The sequence below is a fragment of the Thalia democratica genome, chromosome 1 (genome assembly GCF_965202585.1).
Source record: "Thalia democratica chromosome 1, ktThaDemo2.hap1.1, whole genome shotgun sequence".
Lineage (NCBI taxonomy): Eukaryota > Metazoa > Chordata > Thaliacea > Salpida > Salpidae > Thalia > Thalia democratica.
This window is the reverse complement of record NC_139165.1, coordinates 115989439-116010256: the sequence shown is the minus strand read 5'-3', so window position 1 is coordinate 116010256 and position 20818 is coordinate 115989439.

Sequence of the window (20818 nt, the reverse complement as noted above, 5' to 3'; positions counted from 1 at the left end):
AATGGTCTGAGAAAACATTTGAATTGACAAAATGTTTTAATCGTTTTTCTTGTGTGAAGTTTCCTTTGTATTAATTTATTGTGTAAATATAAACCACTTAGTAATCTTTAATGCCAAATATTAAATGTATATATTAGAAATAACTACTAATGTGTTGATGAACTTATTTAAAAAATAAGCTTCGTACATTACTGCATTTATGATTTGTTATCATTTAGAAAGATAAATGATCTGAAGAAACATTTGAAGTTACAAAATATGTTTCAATTGTAGAGTTACCTTGGTATTGATATTTTTTGTTTAAATATTATGCATGATGCGCAATTTTTTTGTAGACTAGATGACAAACTAACATTTTTCGTTTTTTTTACAATTAAACAAAAAATAAACTAGATTTTTGTTATTTATAAATATTTAAGAAATAATTGATTTTCGTTCTTGTTTATCCGTCTTTAAGTTTTATATAGATATTTGCTGTAAATAAAATATTGTACTATGAAGTTCAAATACACTTAATAGGGTGCATCTGTTGACTCGAGTTTCCGGTTAAAAAATATTGAGAACCAAACAAATAGATAAAACAAAGTATTAGCTACCTAGCTCTTACGACCTTCTTTAATTTTTATAAAAACACCTCCAAAGTAAATTGTATGGGACCTTACAATTTCAACCTTATTTTTTTAGCTGTAAAACTTTAATTGTGCATTAATCATCTAAAATCACATTCAAACCCTTTTAAGCCGATTTGAAGAAGCTTTATTAAGTAACTAATTGCTTTCTGTAATTTTTAATCATGTTGGTTTTTTTTTGAGAAAATCAACAATTGTCTCTGTAATATTTTCTGCAAGTCCATTTAAAATCTGCAGCTAAAACTTAAAAGTTTAATTTTAAAGGTCCCATTTAATTTGATAAGTTAATGTTTCCAGAAAAATTAAAGTTAGCCACGGTGGTTAAAAGCTAGAAAGCTCATACTGTTTGTGCTTTTTATGTTTTTCAAGAAGCTTTATAAAATATCATTCTGGTACTCAATTTAATGTTTTTTTTTAACTGCATATGCGCCCTAATATAAATGTATTACACAAAATTGTTTTTTATAAACCTGCTTACGCAGTACTATATGTTGGCGGGCCAAATTAAAAAAAAAACAGTTATCTGTTGGCCGGATCTTTTTGAACTCTTTTTATTACAAAAATAACTAAAATTTTACGTTTTAATAAAAGTTTAATGACTATAAGTTTTTTTCTAACAACGTTAGGGTTGACAATTAATTCAGAAGATATTCAATATATGAATTTTTAAATGTAATTTTTTCAACAATTTTCAATTCAAGCTTCCGTCGTTTCACCTAGAAGTTTCTTCATAGCTATTCTAATCGACAGTAAAATGAAGTGAAGCACACAAATATATATAATAAGATTAGATAATGATAAAGTAATTAGTTATTAAACAATTAGTTATTACGTGCTTGAGCAAATACAAAGAATTTTAATTAATAAATTGTAAATAAAACTAAGCAAAAACGGTCTTTAAATAAAATAAGATAACACTTATAAACAAAATGCTACTAATAAAATAATAAAAGATAAAACTTAAGATGGTATAATAAGTAAAAAAAATACGATATAACTAAAATAAATTAAAAAAAAAATAAACTAATAATAACTAGATCTAAAGTGGGGGTAATCAATTTTTTGCCCAGGATTTCAAAACGGATTTTTGGACATTAATATAACTTTAAATAGCAATATTTTTGCACTATAAAAAAAGAAATATTCAAAAGTAAAATATATAAGTAATGGGTGTAATCACCCAAAAAATAATAATAAGTTATTATGTTCAAAATAAATATTCTAATACTTTATTTACGTAGTATAATCAATGAACTAACCACAGTATTTATAAAACTCATTAGAACAAGTCTAATTAAATTACATAAATTAAGGGCATAGGGGGTTCCGACATTTTTTTTACTAAAAACAACATTGGATCTTGTATAAAAGCTTCATGTATATACTACAAGCCGGTTTTTATAGAATAAAAAAAAATATTTAAAATTTTGAGATATTGTATTTTTTATAAAAATTTCCTATCAAATCATATGGACAGCAAATTCTTCGGGGTCAATTTTCTCGGAAATTTAAAAAATAATTAAAAGCCTCGAATTTCACCTCAAATTTTCAGAAAATGTTCCTTTTATAGTTAAAAAACTTTGAATGTCGGAATTAAAAGATATTACAAAATAAAAATTTTCAATAAAAAATAACAAAAAAATAAGAAGTTTTTTTTAATAAAAACTATATTTTATAAAATTTAAAATAATTCTTGCTTTCAATCTTTTAGAAATTTAATAATACACTTTCTGTGAAAATTTTAAGAAGATTGCTTATAAAATGAAAGAGGAGATAGATTAATAGTTAAATTGTCTTTTTTCGCATTTTTAGTTTGCACCTACCATTAGGAACCTATCAAGGTCACCGACTTTGATCGCTCATATCTAAAAAAATACTTAGAATTTTTTCAAGAGGTTAAAAATGTCTGCTGGCTCAGACCAAACTCTATAAAATAAGATCAACTTGTAAAAATTTAGATAAATATCCCTATGCCCTTAAGTAGTAAATTGTTTCCTTTTAATGTTGCAACTTAAATTTCCAACAAAATAATTCTGTAGATGTATTTTTATCTAATTTTTTAAAGATTTAAGATACTTTGCCATTTTTAGTTTTGATTGTAGCTTTTCGGTTCTTTTTACATATTTTATAATTAGCAAGTAATACATTTTCAGATTATTATTAAAATATATCTGACAGTATAATATAAAAGTATTTTATTTTGTAGATTAAGTAAATCTATAATTAAATTAAGTATTAACAACTATTCAAGAAAAGTTTTTAAAAGTAATTTTGAAATAAGTTTTACAATATTACACAAAAAAATGCATTTTATAAAAAAAAAAAGTTGTTTATTTTAAACCGTTATGTAACTTCTTTAATTAAATCTAATTATTTTATTATAAAAGTTGGCTTCTAAGTTAATTCTAAAATCATTTTAACTTTATTTGCCTTAGGTAACTGAACTTACTTTGATTTACAAACTAAAAATATATTAGTTTGGTTATTGTGTATTTTTTATCAAGTTTCATAAAGTTACCAAAAGTTGATAAAATTAATTTTATAAATAAATGAATAGTATATAACATGGTATTATAAAAACATAACAAGTACGTATTTTTAATATGAAGTTTGCTTTCTTTTGAAAAAATATTTTTCTTTACAATAATGTCTTTTAATTCTTTAATTTTTAGTTATATCTTTATGTATAATTAATTTCTACAGTTTTTTGGTTTATCCTGTATAGTTACTTTTCATGTGTAATTATTATTTCTCTTTTTATGTTTTTTATCGTGTGTCTTGTGTATTTTAACCGCTTGAGTCTTGTTTATTATCTCTTAAAAGTAACTAATAGCTTTAGTTAAGTATTAGATATAATAATTTTAACCAGGGTTATAACGAATTCAGGCTAACTCCATATATTAAAATATTTTTGTTAAAATTTTAAATTTTAAGGGATGCACGACTGTATAAGTTCTAAAAATTATGAACCATTTCGTTCAAAAGTCAATCTAGTTTTGATTTTTATAATGAAGCATTATACATTTTATTAAAGGGTAGCTGTCAAATTTGCACGAGGGGACAAAATTGCACGAAGGCTTTTTTGAACGAGCAGACAATATTGCGCGGAGATATTTTTAAACGGGTTATTTTTTATATTATCACCGTAATCCTTACCCTCGGTCGGTAAATGATTTATTTTATTAAAATTTTCTTTATAATTTTATTCTTACTATCAGTGTTACCCCTTATCATCATAGTTTTTTAAAACAATTCGAGCATGAAATTTTGGGGTATAAATTAAAATATATTTTAAAATTATTAGTTTACTGCTTAGTTGTGGCATTTATGCCAATATACTTTAACTGAAAAGTAGATTTAATTGAATTTTAGTTTTGCACAAAATCTTTGAACAAAATAGCTTTAAACTAATTTATTAAGAAATAATAAAAACTTTATTCTAGTTTAGAACAAAGAAAAAACTTTTAGGATAAGTATTGAATATAATCCCTGCCTTACAAAATAACTTAAAAATTTTTTGTCTTTTTATTTCCATATAAAAACTAATATTTAGATAGAATTGGTTTTTAGTTATTGATAAGTTTAGAGAATCAAGAAAAAGTTTAGAATAGAAAGATAAATTGATATATTTTTTAATAACATATTATTTAAAAACTTACCAAATCTTTTGCAGTTTTAAATTTATTAACATATTTTTTACATATATTTTAGAAAATAGACAAAATTGTTCAATGACATAACTTAATAATTTATAAAAAACAGCTTTACATTATCTTTTTAATGTGTAAATACTATTTCACACAGTTTTTATCTTAGTTTTAACTTCAATCTTAGAAAATAGAACTAAAAATGTGTATTTTAAAAATCTGGAAGAAATTAAGTATACCTTGAATTAATTCTAAAAATAAGTATTCATCCTGATTATATTCTTAAAGATATAGATAAATTATTTATTTTTAGTTTTTATTACATCAATAGCCAGGCTACCAGTTGCTTTTTGTTTGTTCCTTAGAGTAACTTATCAAGTTTGTGCAGTTAAGTTATCAGAGTTTCATAGGTTGTCTTTTAATCTCAATTGATTTACAATTTAAATCCTGATTCAAATAAAAAGTATTTTATTATTGTAGTCAACACCTAATGCAGAAGTATACATTAACAACCTTCTTTTAAATTATTAAGATGAAAATATAACATTAGATATAAGCAGTTTGCCAAAGAACCAAAAATAAATAAATCAAATTAAACTCATAATAACAGGGCAGTTTTTAATCACTCAGGACATTCCTTTGATTCTAAGTGTAGCAACCCTATTCAAATCTCAAAAATAATGTTTTATTTTTTCATTTTTTTAAAAACATTTTTACAATTATTATTCATGAACTTATATAGTTGTTCAAAATTTTGGCTAGAAGTTTTAATTTAAAATTCTTTTTTACAAAACTAGGCTGACTCAGGTTAGCCTGGTGTACAAAGACTAGCTTATAATCACTTAAGACTTTGTAGGTTCTAATTGTTAGATCAAAGTAAGAATTCAAAAAGTATCCTTTTTAGAATGTAACAAATATTTAAAATTTTCTAGGTCGAATCTTGACACTACTATTTCTGTGCAAGAAACTTTTAATTTTCATACCTTTTTTTTTAAAAACAAAGTTTTTTTTTTTTAATTCAGTTGTTCAAAAAGCTTTTGAAAATATATTTTTTAAGTAACTTAAAGTTTATCTTTTCAAAGCGTTAATTTTAAAACTGATGTCATTAAACAATCAAAATAAAAGCATTAAAAGCCTCAGGCTAAAAAAAAAAAGATAAATTTTTTAACAAGGATTTTTTTTTAAATTAGTTTTTATTAAGCCTGATGTCAACCTTAAACATAGTATTATGTAGTTAAACTGTTAAGAGCATAAGAGGGAAGGTACTTTTCTAATTAATAACTCTGCCTCTTGTATGAATTCTGATAGCAAAAAAAAAATTTTTGTACAGTGTTTCCAAATTACCTAGAAACCTAAGAAAACTTAGTATTTGATGTTTAAGGCAAAAATCATGGAAATTAGTTATTTTTAGCTAAATATTGAAATTAAATAAAAATCATTTAAAACATGAAACAAAAATCAATTGTTATATGTAAAAATAAGTTTGTTAGACTAATGACAAAAATTTACTTATAAACTTTTTTTTTTTTTATTAATATTTCTTGTAATAGAACACGTTTAAAGTAGCATCACAGTGTTATTTTAGTACTTGTCTACCAATTAAGACCTTAAATTTAGTTTTGTATTAAAAATATAAAAAAAATCACTTTTAAAACATTAACGTCTAAAAACTTTAAAATATTAGAAATTACAATTTTTTTGTAAATATAATTTGAATCTATTTACTCCTTCTGCTTCTGTTTTTTTATTCATGTTTATTTTAATCCATTTATTGTAGGTTTTAAAATTTTCGTAGTTCAGTTATCTTTTGTAACTAAAACAGGTCTTTAATATTTTTATAACTTATATTATATGTTTTGCCATTATCTATTGTAGAATCTAATTTTCAAACCCTAGTACTTTTTTTGCAGTTAGTTTGGTATAGAAAATGTTGTTATAAAGAATATTTAAGTATAGTTTACTTATTTAATCAATTAACAGCTTAGGATTTATAACAAAATAAACTTTATTTTACATTTAAAATATATTCAAGTATACTTAATAACCTAAGGTGAAAACTTGTAGTTTTGATGCTAAAATTGTTATGGTTTGCTTGTTTTAGAAGAGAACTAGACTTTTTACTATGAGATTTAATAAATACATTTAATATTACTTATTAACTAAATATGGTATTTTATATATTTATAATGTAATAGCTTGTAAATTACTATTTACAATTTCACACATTTTCAATATAAAGGATCTTGTCAGACGTAAGGATAGAAAAATTATAAATATATGTAAGTTGGAAATTTATTTATTCAATTGAATTGTTTAACTAAAAGTTTAGAAATTTTGAAAAGAAAAACTGATGTAAATAAAGTTTGGGTATTAGATTAAAAATTTAATTTCTAGATTACTAAAATTTTTTAAAATCAAGCTTGTTTATGGATTGCTATAAAACTGAAGATAGTTATGGTATTTTTTTAATTTCAAACTCAAAAAGCCTGGAATAATAAAATTAAGACTATAAAAAATTAAATTTGGAAATTTTCGAAACAACTGGTAAAACTTATAATTTTAAACAAAAATCACCATAAAATCTAAAGTTTCAAAATATTTTTTAATGTTTAGTAGTAAAATTTTTGTTTTACACAAAAATTTTACAATCTACTTCAAGGTTATTTTCTTCACTAAATTTCAAGTAAAGAAAAAAAAAAACATATTTTTAGTAGCTAAGCAATATCTTTTCAATTTTTTTATACTATTTAACACAGTTATTAATTTAAAATGAAATTTAAACTAAAAAACTAAAATAGGCCTCGAAAATTTTTTTAAAAATTATTAGCCATCTTTATTATTATGTTAAGTGTGTAAGAGTAAGGTATATAATTTACTTTGACTGTTATTTACACTAATAACTAGGCTACCAGTTGCTTTTTTTCTCGCTTAATTAATGTTACTTTTTAAATATGTGCAATGATATATTGAAAATTTTATTGGCTCAGGGTTGCTACACTCTTTAAATTATTAAGATAACTCTGAATTATTAGGATTTTTTTGTGAAAATCAAGGTAGTTTTAAGTAAAAAAATCGAGTGGAAAAAGAAAAAAATAAAACATTGTTTTGAGATTTGAACAGGGTTGCTACTTATTGGAAAAAATGTCTTCAGTGATTAAAAACTGCCCTATTTTTTTTTAAATCCTTACAAACATTAATAAATGCTTGAGAAGACTAACTTTTTACTAAACTCATTTAATTGTTAGACAAAATAAGTCTAAGTTTTTAAAGAAACTAATATTAACATAATATATTAAGCAAAGTTTGGCACTACATACTTATTCTGAGCTTTACAAAAAAAAAGAGTATATTTTTACAGTTAATTATTAATAAACTCAAAGAAATTATATTAATAACTTTTTTTAACTATTTAATAATTAAATTTAGCATTACATTACTTGTTTAGAAGCAATCGACTAAAGCATAATCATATTATCAGTAAGTTATTTAAGACTTTACTTAAAACTACAAATACTACATTGAAATGCTTAATGTAAAAAAAATAATTTAAAATTTAGATATTATTTAAATAACAATTCGATTTACTAACATTAAAATGTTTAGTTTTTAAAATTATTTTATTTATTAACTAACATATTTAATTCATTTGTAATGAAGATAAAATGAATTAGTATTAAAATAGCTGAACATAAATTAATAAGTTTAGAATTGTTTATAACAAGTTAAAAGTACATTATCAAGTCATGTTAGGTGAAAGTAATATGGACCACATCGATGTTAAAGTAATAGAAGTTGAAGATAACCATGAAAAATTAGCAAGTTTTGTTGCAACTTGTAGAAATTCAGTAGTTGATTGTTTTAAAAACAAATGCATGGAGTTTGTTACAAAACAATTAGATGATAATAGTGTACGAGCTTACAATACTTTCAACACTACAGGTAAGATAATTTAGAAAGTATTTCAATACTGATCTTACTGTTAAAGTTAGTTTTAAACTTTTTCTCGTATTTTATAAGTTGAATGTTTTAATCTAAGTAATTTTTAGTACTTAAAAAAGGTTATAAATTTAGAAAAAGAAGGCTTAATACTAATTTATAGATGTTATAAAAAATTGCTTAAAAATGTTGAATAATGTAAACTACTACAAAAAAAAACAACTTAGATAGTTATTAGTGAGCTGAAAGGTATTTAAGGCATACACGAACTTAGTGATCTATTAGAATGTTAGCATTTAGTTTTATATAAAAGATTAAACTTAAAACTATAAGTGTTTTTTCTTCAAAGACTAAATTTAACAATACTTTTAGATATAGTCATTATCTTTAAATTTTTGCATTATAATCATATTAATTGCAATATTTTTACCGTAAAACTGTTCAAAAATTTAGAATATCAAGTTAAATAATTTTTTTGGTTTTTTCTTTGTATTTACCTCAAGTTTTCAGGTAATATTTTTTTATATAAGAAAAAATCCTCTTTCTCAGACTAAGAAAACTTATGACCAAAAAAGAAAAAAAAATCTTAAAAATGCCTGATTAGAATATTAATATTTCTATATTTTTAACAATTAAAAAAATTATATTCAGATGATAAGTTGTTGCTAAAGCTATTAGAAAAGTTATAATTTTAACCAATTACTTCTTTTTCGAGCTAATTAGCTTTGCTTTTATCTAAAATTTTTTTAAATCTTTATTATTTGTCCTCTCATTTCTCAAAAATTTGTTGAGTTATCAGAAAAGTCAACAAAATAAAGTTCTTTGAAATAATATAAAATTATAAAAAGAAATGTACTTCGATATGGATAACAAATGTGTTCTAATGACAAAAGAGGATATGAGGTTTAGTTTACTAAACTTTGATGAATAAAACCTTAAAATAACTACATCATATAGAACAACCTTATATTATCCATTGTTTTTGTTTACAACATACAAATATATCCAAATTTATAGAAATAACGACATAGTTCAACATTAAATTCATTTTTAAACACAGCAATAAAGAAAATTCTATATTAATAAAACAATTTAAAATATTTATATTATTATTTTGAATGTCTGACAAGCTGACAATGTCTGAGACGTTGGGCTGTGAATGATTTAGCTGTGTCATTTTTTCAACTTTACCCACAAACGATCGCTTCAGTACTTCGTACTTAAGCCCGCTTGTTTAAGATCACAATAGCGGTTTCTCGCGACTATTCCTGCCTGATGAGTCCTAATAAGGACGAAACCGGTCGTAGGATTGTCTCGGATGCTGTTGTTGTTGATCTTGCGGTAAAGTTCATTGTTTATTATCGATTGCATAAAACATCTCAACTTCGTTGATGATGGCCGAAATAAATACTGGCTAAAACTGATCAAACGAGCGCAGACTACAATCTCACAACAAGCTGACAATGTCTGAGACGTTGGGCTGTGAATGATTTAGCTGTGTCATTTTTTCAACTTTACCCACAAACGATCGCTTCAGTACTTCGTACTTAAGCCCGCTTGTTTAAGATCACAATAGCGGTTTCTCGCGACTATTCCTGCCTTATGAGTCCTAATAAGGACGAAACCGGTCGTAGGATTGTCTCGGATGCTGTTGTTGTTGATCTTGCGGTAAAGTTCATTGTTTATTTCTGAAAATAATGATTCTGTAAAAATGTTGAAAAAAGTTTTAGTTAACGAATACTACTTTCAATGTAAGTCAAGTATTTATTACACAAGTAGGTATTGTTACCAATATAAATATAACTTATTAGTTTGTGGTGGTATTGATGATAGTTTGGATGATGAAGCTGTAAGTAAAGTACAACAAATTGATGGAAATTTTGTGAACGATACTAAACATTTAACTCAAATGAATAGTGAAAGATATAGTTTCAAAACTGTTAGTTTAAAAGGAGAAGTTTATGTTTTAGGTGGTTTTGATAATGATAATAAATTGGTAAAACCTGTCGAAAAATATTCACCTTCTTCTAATACATGGAGTGTTGTAACTTATATTGTCGATGAACGTTTTAACTTTTGTGCTTGTGCATTTATGGATAGAATTTTAGTTTTTGGAGGTGAAAATTATGAAGACAACTTTGTAACTAACACTTGCCTTTAATTTGATACAAAAAAAGAAAATTTGTCAGTCGAATGTTGGAAAAAAATAACTAAAATGAATGTAGCTAGAAAGGATGCAGCTAGTTCAATTTTTAAAGGAAACATTGTTTTTTCAGGTGGAAAGGATACTAATAACAATGATTTAAACTCAGTAGAATTATTTGATGTGTTTGCTAATAAGTGGTCATCACTGCCTAATATGATAAATTATCAAAGTGGTCATAGTTTAGTTGTTGTAAAAGATAAGCTGTTTGTGATCGGTTTCGGAATTAAAAATTGTGAAGTTTTTGACAACGTTTGTAATAAGTTTATTGCTCTGAAATCACCTTACAATGAATTTATTTATTCAAATAAAGCTTTATCTATTGGAAATAAAGTTGTAATACTTCAAAATATAGAAGCATTATTAATTTGTTATGACGTTGATAAAGATGAATGGTCTGAAGAAACTTGTGACATAACAAAAGATCTTGAAGATTTTTCTGGTGGGAAGTTACCTTGGTGTTAAAAAAAAATTCTTAAATTAGACTGAATACTTTGTAACTTTTATTTAGAATCTAGATTGATAAATGAAGTTTATGTATTATAAAAGAATTGTTAATTAAACAATAAGTAATTTGACTGTTGTGTTTTTGTTTATTGTTTAAAGAAGATTTTAAATTAAAAAATATAATAGTTTAATTTGCCGAATGTTAACTTAAATATTAAATAAGTTATTTCAATACATAAAAGTTTTACAGTATTATATTAATTTGAAACAATTGCTCGAGGTAGAAGTTGGTTGATTTTTGTCTGCAGACGAATACGATGTCTTTAATCGGCGGCAGCATATAGTTAAATAAAAATTAAGTATTTAATGATTGAGCGTGAAATTTTGTATTAACACTGATTATTTACAAACATTTTGTTTTAATTCTAAAATACCTCGATTTAATTACTTCATTACCAGTGCTTAAATAAAAAATAAAAATGGTTTGTGACCATTAAATAACCACTGTCTCAGTCTTTTACCAAACAATATAATTTTTTTTTTTAAACATTATTAACTCATATTTAAGTTGAAGCTGTTAATTTAACTTGTTCGAGCGTAATTTAATACTGATGTTTAATTGAAGTAGGTTTATAAAACTGTAGATAGCTTGTACTACTTGTACAACTACAATTGAGACTGTAAGTTAAGAATGTTTTTACATTGATTAAACGTGCAAAAAAAAAAACTAATTAGAAAATAACGCAAAATAAAATAATTCAGCGTAACAGTCTAAGTTTAAAACAATCGACATCGTAACGCTACTAACGATATTTAAAAAATATGCATGGTTGATTATAAATAACAAACACATAAAAAAAGTAGAGACAAAATCAACAAAAAGTTGAAAAGCAAAATCCGAAAGCTTATTTAACTTATTAACTGCTTATAACATGAAACAATTTTATATCATTTTTACAAATTATATAGTAGAATATAAACTTCGGTAGAGAAAGAATTCGGTAAACGGTTCCTGGAAATTGTTAGCCGAAACTTTGGCCCAACGCACCCGTACCATAAAATTTTTAAATAGAAAACTGTTGAATGATTCGTACTCGTGCATGCTAAACATATAAAGCGAGATAATGTCTCTTAATTGCAAAATTTTATAAGATAAAGCAGAGAAGGCAATGCAACTGCAGAGATAAATACATGTTTTATGGCATTTGTTTATTAACAAATGTTATCTATTGAATAACATCAGAGAAAAGTAAGCAGCATGTTGGCTCATCAGGATTATGGTTAAAAGTAGGTACTCACGGCATAAATGTTCTTTCAACAACAGTAAATACAGACTAAAAACTACGCTTTCGAAATATATCAGGTAGTTGAAGGATAGAAATAAAAATTTCAGCATTAACTGGGAAACTTTAACAAGAAAATAAAAATAAATAAAAATAAAACTATATATTTAAAGCATGGCTGTACTATTCGCAATATAGAAAAACATGAGATCTCAAAATTAAACTAAAATCTAGCAAAAATATACGAAATGAACTTTTTAATAAATGTAAACATTTTTCAAGGTGTTTTTTTAAACAGTTTTCAACATATATGCAATCTTAGTATGTCCTACATTTTTAAATTATTACTTAGTGACGTAATAATACCTAAAATTTTCGTTTAATTTCATGTACACTTTTTCATATGTTTTAAAATATTATCACAATAAACAAAAAATTCCAGTACATACGTTTCAAAAAAACAAAAGAAATTGTCTTTAATCTTCAGCTGGTTCAATTTGAAATAAAAAGCATTTTGGTAAACAGAGATACAAAAGTTATACAAAAAGCAATATGACGTAATAATTGAACCTTGTACATTACAAATATTCGGTAGAGTTAGCTGGAATACTAACTGGAATTTTGTAAATCGAGTTCTCCTAAAAAAAATAATTAAATGCCCTTTAATTGGGCTCAGTGATTTAGTTTAAATAATCAGTTTATTTTCTATATATGAAGGTTTATGTCAAAATGTAAAACTTGAAATTTCGTGCTCATGCATTTATCAACTTAAAAACAAGTTCAAAATAAAGCACAAAACAAAACACACAAATGAAAGTGTAAAAATTGTAGCATAAATAGATTATGACGTAAATTTGAAACTATCAAAAATCATGCAAAACGGCTTGTGCAAAAGTTATTTTACCAATCGACAATGAACTTACAAAAGTTTCTAAAATTTCAGTGAGTTAATATATCTTTGGACAAATAACTGGATGAGATAAATATATAATTAAAAAAAGATATTAAGTAAAAATTAAAATTTAAGTATTTATAAGATGAAATTAAAACTTGTTAAGTTGATGAAGAAAAAACCAGAAATGGCTAAATAAAAGAAGCGAGTCTGTATCATCTTGTAGACATATAATATAATCGTATTTAAAATTAACAAGTATTAATTTCATCTTATAAATATTTCAATTTCAATTTTTGTTTAACCTCTTATTTTAATTTTGTTTTATCTCTTTCTATTACCTGTCTCAATATATATATACTCACTAAAGTTTTATGAAATTTAGCCAGTTCATTGTCGATTGGTAAATTAACTTTTGCACAAGCCGTTTTGCATGATTCAAGTTTACGTCATAATCTATTTATGCTTAAATTTTTTTAACATTCATTTGTGTGTTTGTTTTGTGCTTTATTTTGAACTTGTTTTGAAGTTGATGAGTGCATAAGCAAAAAACTCGAGTCCTTTGAGTTTTGCATCTTTAAATAAACCTTTTATTAAAAAAGCCCTCAAGGTGGGCTCCGTGTGAAAGTTTTAATTTATAAATTTAAATAACTTATATATATATATATATATATATATATATATAGATATATAAAGTAGTTTTATTAATTATTTTTCATAGTGTTTAGTAAAGACTATATATATATAAATATATCTTATAGTTATTGTATATTACATCAAAGATAAATATATATAAATACATCGTTAAACAGGTTGTATATGCACTGAAAGACAAGAGATGCCTAAACAAAAGAAGCGAGTTTTTATCGTCTTGTAGATATATAAAATAATCGTATTTAAAATTAAAAGTTTTAATTTTATCTTAAAATAAGCTAAATTTCAATTTGCATCTTAATTTTATCTTTACCTCTTTTAATTATTTGTCCTAATATATAGTTACTCACTAAGGTTATATAAATTTTTGTTAGTTTATTGTCGATTGGTAAATTAATTTTTGCACAAGCCGTTTTGCATGGTTTTTGATAGTTTCAAAATTACGTCACAATCTATTTATGCAAAAATTTTTTAACTTTCATTAGTGATTTTGTTTTGTGTTTTATTTTAAACTTGTTTTGAAGCTGATGAGTGAATAGTCACGAAACTCAAGTCCTTTGAGTTTTGCATCTTTAAATAAACCTTTTTAATAATAAAGCCCTCAAGGTGGGCTCAGTGTAAAAAATTTAATTTATTAAGTTAAATAACTTAATTCTAAATATATCATTATATATATATAATAAAAAATATCATATATGAGAATTTGATCTAACATGAAACTTGTATGAATAAAAACTAAATATAGTATTATTCAGTTCTAGCACAACCAAGTGAAGAAGCATAGAAATTCCAAAAGTGTAGTTTTATAAATAACATTCAAGTATAAATCTGTATTTTAAAATCAATGGACTAAAAATAACTAAGTTTTAAGTATTTTAAGTAAATCTAAAAAGTTTTGTTTTACAATAATCTTTTTTACCAAAATCATTAACAAGCTATGCTTTTTAATTATCAAAATAGTACCAATTTACAGTTAAAAGTTCAGGAAGATTATGACGTCATAACACATCAAAAGCAGTTACTATGTTTTTTAATCTATGTTAATAAGTATAAGCTTTCAAATCAGGTATAAATTATAAGTCTAGGACAGGGGTCGGCAAGCAGTTGGTGCTCGCGGGCCAAATTTTAAGTTTCCAAAGTCTTCGCGGGCCGCAGTTTTAGTTTTAGTGACATTTAAATAATATATTGGTTTTAGTCACACTAGAGAAAGATTTCTTTTATTCATTTAATTTTTTTAAATGACATTTAGCTGTACACATGATGCCTATCAAATTATAAATACTTATTAGAATAAAATTTACGTTGGATAGTATTCTTAAGTGTTAATAAACTATGTACTTTACTAAGGACTAGATAAGTTAAACTTCGTATTATTGTAACTATACTTACACCCGAACTCTCTATAAAAACTGAGCTTCAAAAATTATTTATTGGTCACTTTTATATTTTTTTTATTTTATTAACCATTTGTCATATTTCTTAAATCATTTACTTTTAAAAACAGTTTTTGCCTCATAAATACACTCTTAAAAATTACAGTAATTAGTTAACTAAATAAAACTAATAATACCTATTTGTATTATAGAAACCTAAAACTAGTTTTTAAATTAATTTTCGAAAACTTCAATAAAATACCTTATTAGTAATTAATTAGTATTTTACATGGTTGCCACTTTAAAAGCAAAAGTGTCTGAGTTATATCAAACCACCCTAAGTTTATTAAACGTTGAAAAAGCTAAAATTTGTTGTTAATAAAGCTTAAATACCTAGATTAAAATGTTATCATTATAAAAAAAGGTATTCAATATGTAAGAAAAAAAGAAAAAAAAAACGGGAAGTAAACTACATTACAGTCATAAAAATATTCTAATAATTCGAAGATTTATTAAAAGTGTTTCAAATAAAATTTTCACATACACCTGAGTTTTTAAAATTGTTTTAAACAGGTTTAACCTAGTCTAAGTTTTTCAAACTTTAAAACTTTAAAAAGAGTAACTGTAATAAATAAGACGATCTATAAAAAATTAAAAAAGTTAGTTAAGAGTTATTGCGAGAAACAAAAATATAAAAAAATCGCTAAAGTCAGTTTAAACAAAGCACATGATCATTTTCAGTGTATACAGACTGATCAAAGAAATTGTTAAGGCATGTTATAAAGTAGCAAAATAAATTACTAAAAAGGACTTACCGTTTACAACTGAACACTTGTATAAACAACTTGTGTTGGCAGTACTAAAAGATTTTTGTTACTTCAGTGATTACTTCAATGACAACAAGAAGTCGTGTATAGGAAATGGCTAAAGATCATAAAGCCGCATAAATCCGATTGTTCACTGATTGTTCACACTTATATGTATACAATAATATAAATTATGTTTTAAACTATATCAGCTACAAGACTTAAAATTTAACATATATTATAATTTAAACCAACACTGTGAATTAAATTAAACATACATCATAAGTTTAACTTGCCACTCTTTAAAGCAAAAAGCCAGCCTAAGTGACAAAAAACTTGCCTAAAACTTTCGTATACAAAAACCAATTATATCAAAAACTGAAAAAATGAACAAATTATTTGAAGTCTTCAAATAGTCTTAGTTTGAGTGTGTAACAATGTTTAGTTGTTTATTTGCTTGAACTTTAACTTTTTGATTAAAATTGTACAAACTTATAAAAATCACTAAATTTAGTTTGTTTTAGATGGGTAGTTCCAAAAAATAGCAACTGTGTATATTAGTATGCAACACATGATGATTAACTTAATTTGCTAAAAACACTGTTTGAAAATTATAATGTATACCTAACAAAAAATATTTCAATTTATGTCATATATATATTGTTTTAAATGTATATGTACACACTTAGATGTTACACGTAGAAACAATAATGATAGAAAGTTATGCATAAGCCAAACTTAATCTAATTTAGTATTTAAAAAAAGGTGATTTTTGTCCATTGGTTTGCAAAGAAATTAATTTAAAGTGCAAAAAAAAACTACCAAAAATTCAGATTTTGTCAAAACCAAAATCAAATGACTTTTATTTCTTACTATTATGTTATTTTCAATGTTTTTGTGCACACTCAAATATAACATATAGTAATAAAACATCTATAAATGAAACTTATTTATAAAATAAACATATAAAATAAATTGCTAAAGTATAAAGAAAGATTTATTAATTACTGGGCATTAATTTTGTACAAAATGGAAAACATTTTCATTAAGTTTATTTACTAAATAGGTATTATATAACTGAATTATTAAATTCAAGCACTCTTTACATTTTTTTTCCAGATAGTTACATAATGTTGTAAGAAGAAAGTTATTATAAAACTGAGAGAAAAAAAACCTATAAGAATGCTAATCTGTTTTTTTCACATCTTTAATCTAAGCAATAATGTTTTTTAACTATTTAGAAATTTTATACAGGGACTTGAAACGAAATCATTCAAATTAAACCAAGTTACTGAAAAAAAATTCAAAATAAATTTTTGCTCAGCGGGCAACATTTACATGCTCGCGGGCCACAGATTTACCCTTCGCGGGCCGCAGTTTGCCGACCCCTGCTCTGGATCATAACAAAAAACGCGAAATTTGTAATTTCGAAAAGGGTCCGATTATAATGTAGAGATGTTTCTAATAATATTTAAAAAAATATTTTATTTGCCGAGTCATTAAAAATTTAAAATATAAAGTTTTTTTTTTTTTTTATACCATATAAATTACCAACCTTACCCAATTGTATAAATAATTAACCAAAACCCTAATTTTAAATAAATAAAAATTAAGAAACTACGTAATAATTGATATTTAGAAGTCTTTTTGTTACCTGACGCAACAAATATTAGGTAAAACACTTCCATGTTTAAACAAGACATTATGAAAAATTAAGATTTTGTTTTTCATCGAATATACGACTTTTTACAGTTTTAAGGCTTTGAAATATAAGGTGTTTTGTAAATTGGAACTAATTTGTAAAATAGAACTGAATTTAAATATAAATAATCTAAACTTGAACTATACATTAATGTAATGACAATAATACGCCTTATAAAGTATAAGGAAAATAAAAATCAATTTTTTTTTTTTTGTTTCTTACATAAAACACGTTTTCTTAGTTAAACACAAGTAGCTTCTGGTTTATTCAAATTGAAACTATTAGTACAAGTTAAATATATTATCATTAAACGACAACGATATTGAATTTTTACTACGTAGTGTTAATAGCGATTTTGACGTAAAGACAACTGTAGGGTGTTTTGCATAATAAGTACTTTTTATCAATTGTCTCATTTTACTTTCTAACATTCCTTAGCTTTTATTAACGAAAATGAGTTTTCAAGTAATAAATAAATAAATAACACGTTTTTTAGGTTCTAATGTCGTTTAATTATCCCAATTTTTTAACTGTGTACAAATTGTTTCGCTAACTAACACTTGTCGGTACTCGGTTAAGTTTAACAGCAGATCTGTTATATTTACTCACTAGCGACTCCGGAGAACAAATTTTATGTATACGATGACACAGAGTTCCGATAAGACTCAATTTTCTCTTTAACTACAGTTCGATTAAAAACTCAAATAATAGAATGTAAACGTTTTGTTTCTAAATATTAATGTTAAAACATATCTACTTCTCGTTTAACTCATATATCTAAAAAATTTTTTTTGTATTTGAGATGTACGTTAATAATCACTTATATTTCAATAGTTTAAAAAAATATAAAAACAAAACCTTTAAGCGGGTACATGTGAGATAAATAAAAATGAGCTAGGACTACTATAAAACTTAAATAAATAATTTATCTTTTTGTTCGTGTTCAAAGTATTACATATTATAGTTTTTGATCTTAGGCAAAGTGTGGTCGTTTAAAGTCGCGGGCAAAATTAAAAATTTCAAATATTAAATATGCAGACCGCGTTTCAGTACTTACTTTCCATAGCATAACAAAAATATTTAGTCTAAATTTTGAATTTAAATGCGACTATATTTTTGTATCCTCGAAAATTTACCTTAGAACTCCAGAAGTTAAAATATCTAGTTAATATTAAAAAATTTTAACTTAAGATAAATTACGTTATTTTAAATTTTTTAAATCTTTTTTGAAAATGATTAACCTTAAATATTTTAAAATATCTCGATATAATATGTAGTCAAATACATTTTTTTTTTGTATAACATACAGCGCAACAACATTTTATATAATTAAACGACTTTGGCCTACCATTGGTATCATGACTTTTTTCGTTGGAGAGTTATATTTTTTATACCAGAATCACGTGTTTGAAAACTTTCAATTTTAATTTAAGAAGTAGCACGAGAGTTAACTATTAAACCTAAAATATAAAGATTATAAAATAAGAATTTATCATTAGACTCTATTTAACAAACAAAGTTAAAATAATAAACATAAAATTTTACTAATAACAATTCTCCCATACCACTTATTTTGAATAAAAGTATCGATTCTAAAGTATACTTAAACAAACACATAATTGTAAATGTCAGCTGTTAATCTGTCTTCTAAATATATTGTTTGTCTCAACCTGTTAGGTACATATTTAATGTAAGGTACGCAATTTTGCCTTGGTTTTAGATGTGTATTGCGTACCTTATCGATGCACATACTATAATAAACCGTTAAATCTGTTCGTATAAATAAAAAAGTGAGTTTTGCGATTAAATCATATTTGTCATTAAATTATAAATTACTAATGTATAAATTAGCGTATGGTTGCAACTAAAAAAATATTAAACATTCATAAATATTTGTAACATTTAATTTAAATAGAGGTATTAAAAGTTGTTTGAGCAAACTTATGTTATTGATTAATTTAAAGTATGCTAATGTTTTTTAGAAATGAACAAAAAGTTTGAAAATAGTGTTAATTAAAATAGTCAAGTTTAAATAAATTATATATTATCAAATGCTTCATCTGATAGAATACATCTCATTTGTCCGCCGACAAAAATTACAGAGAACTTTTAAACAGTTATTTAGAGTTGTTAGGATATTATATAATTTCTATGTTATAAAAGCAGTAATTCAGTATTTAAATTGCTAAAAAGTTACAACAAATTACAATAGCCTTAAAGTTTAAATATTCCTTACACGATAAAACAGAAAACGACAGTCAAATTATCTGTTGTTTATTTAATATTTCTTTTAAAACACAAAAACTTGAACTATCAATAAATACTTTGAATAAAATTTAGTTTACTTTAACAAAGTATGTTTTAATACCAAGGTAACTTTGCAAAAGAATAATCATCAAGGTCTTTTGTTATTTCACATGATTCTTCAGACCATTTGTCTTTATCAACATCATAACAAATTAATATTGTTTCGTCATTTTGAAGTAGTACAATTTTATTTCCGATAGACACAGCTTTGCTTAAAAAGATAAGACTATTAGGTGATTTCAGAGCAATAAACTTCTTGCAGTTATTGTCAAAAACTTCATAATTGTTATTTCCATAACTAATTACAAACAGTTTATTTTTTACAACAACTAAACTATGACCATAATGACGATTTATCGTGTTAGGCATTGTTGACCATTCATCAGCAAACACATCATATGATTCTACTGAGTTGGAACTAAATCCATAATTATCCGTTCCACCAGAAACCAAAATACTTTCTTGGAAAATTGTACAAGCTGCATACGATCTAGCTTCATTCATTACAGCAATTTCTTTAAAGTTATCATGTTTTGTATTGAATTCTAAACAGGACTTAGTTGTAATATAGTCATAATGATTATCATCTTTTTTATGATTACCACCAAATATAAATATTTTATCCATAAATGCACAAGAACAAATGCAATGGCGTTCATCAACCATACTAGATACTACAGTCCATGTGTTAGTAAGTGGTGAATATTTTTCAACTGAATTTACAAAATTATCAGCACTATCAACACCACCAAAAACATAAACTTCCCCTTTTAAACAAACAGCTTCAAAGAATTCTCTACATTGATTCATTGGAGCAAGATCTTTTACGCAGTTCATGTTATTTCTATCAATTTGTTTTACTTTACTTACAACTTCATCCAATCTATCATCATAACCTCCACAAATTAACAAATTATATTTGTTTTGGTTACAATACCT